The sequence below is a fragment of the Cherax quadricarinatus genome, chromosome 44 (genome assembly GCF_038502225.1).
Source record: "Cherax quadricarinatus isolate ZL_2023a chromosome 44, ASM3850222v1, whole genome shotgun sequence".
NCBI lineage: Eukaryota > Metazoa > Arthropoda > Malacostraca > Decapoda > Parastacidae > Cherax > Cherax quadricarinatus.
In genome coordinates this window covers 13,589,530-13,591,795 of record NC_091335.1, presented here as the reverse complement: position 1 = coordinate 13,591,795, position 2,266 = coordinate 13,589,530, and positions in this window count along the sequence as shown.

Sequence of the window (2,266 nt, the reverse complement as noted above, 5' to 3'; positions counted from 1 at the left end):
ATAGTTGAGCTCCAAGTGGAGAGAGTAGCAGGAATAGGCTGGGAAAAACCAAACTACAAAAGGGGGAACTACTCAGGCATGAGGAACTTCCTTTAAGACATTCAGTGGGAGAGGGAACTGACAGGTAAACCAGTACAAGAAATGATGGACTATGTAGCAACAAAATGCAAGGAGGCAGAGGAGAGGTTTGTTCCCAAGGGAAACAGAAATAATGGGAAGAACAGAACGAGTCCTTGGTTCACCCAAAGGTGTAGGGAGGCAAAAACTAGGTGTACTAGAGAATGGAAAAGGTACAGAAGACAGAGAACTCAGGAAAATAAAGAAATCAGCAGAAGAGCCAGAAACGAATATGCACAGATAAGAAGGGAGGCTCAGAGACAATATGAAAATGACATAGCATCAAAAGTAAAGACTGACCCGAAGCTGTTGTACAGCCACATCAGGAGGAAAACAACAGTCAAGGACCAGGTAATCAGACTGAGGAAGGGTGACCAGCATGGTTTCAGGGACGGGAAATCCTGTGTCACAAACCTACTGGAGTTCTATGACATGGTGACAGCAGTAAGACAAGAGAGAGAGGGGTGGGTGGATTGCATTTTCTTGGACTGCAAGAAGGCGTTTGACACAGTTCCACACAAGAGATTGGTGCAAAAACTGGAGGACCAAGCAGGGATAACAGGGAAGGCACTACAATGGATCAGGGAATACTTGTCAGGAAGACAGCAGCGAGTCATGGTACGTGGCGAGGTGTCAGAGTGGGCACCTGTGACCAGCGGGGTCCCGCAGGGGTCAGTCCTAGGACCAGTGCTGTTTCTGGTATTTGTGAACGACATGACGGAAGGAATAGACTCTGAGGTGTCCCTGTTTGCAGATGACGTGAAGTTGATGAGAAGAATACACTCGATCGAAGACCAGGCAGAACTACAAAGGGATCTGGACAGGCTGCAGAACTGGTCCAGCAATTGGCTCCTGGAGTTCAATCCCACCAAGTGCAAAGTCATGAAGATTGGGGAAGGGCAAAGAAGGCCGCAAACGGAGTACAGTCTAGGGGGTCAGAGACTACAAACCTCACTCAAGGAAAAAGATCTTGGGGTGAGTATAACACCAGGCACATCTCCTGAAGCGCACATCAACCAAATAACTGCTGCAGCATATGGGCGCCTAGGAAACCTCAGAACAGCATTCCGACATCTTAATAAGGAATCGTTCAGGACCCTGTACACCGTATACGTTAGGCCCATATTGGAGTATGCGGCACCAGTTTGGAACCCACACCTAGCCAAGCACGTAAAGAAACTAGAGAAAGTGCAAAGGTTTGCAACAAGACTAGTCCCAGAGCTAAGAGGTATGTCCTACGAGGAGAGGTTAAGGGAAATCAACCTGACGACACTGGAGGACAGGAGAGATAGGGGGGACATGATAACGACATACAAAATACTGAGAGGAATTGACAAGGTGGACAAAAACAGGATGTTCCAGAGATTGGACACAGTAACAAGGGGACACAGTTGGAAGCTAAAGACACAGATGAATCACAGGGATGTTAGGAAGTATTTCTTCAGCCACAGAGTAGTCAGTAAGTGGAATAGTTTGGGAAGCGATGTAGTGGAGGCAGGATCCATACATAGCTTTAAGCAGAGGTACGATAAAGCTCACGGCTCAGGGAGAGTGACCTAGTAGCGATCAGTGAAGAGGCGGGGCCAGGAGCTCGGACTCGACCCCCGCAACCTCAACTAGGTGAGTACAACTAGGTGAGTACACACACATACACACACACACACACACACACACACACACACACATACACAGACACACACACACACACACACACACAGACACACACACACACACACACACACACACACACACACACACACACACACACACACACACACACACACACACACACACACACACACACACACACACACACACACACACACACACACACACATACACACACACACACACACACACACACACACACACACACACATACACACACACACACACACACACACACAGACACACACACACACACACACACACATTACACACACACACACATTACACACACACACACATACACAGACACACACACACACACACAGACACACACACACACACATTACACACACACACACACACATTACAAACACACACACATACACACACACACACACACACACACACACACACACACACACACACACACACACACACACACACACACACACACACACACACACACACAACATCAGTATTA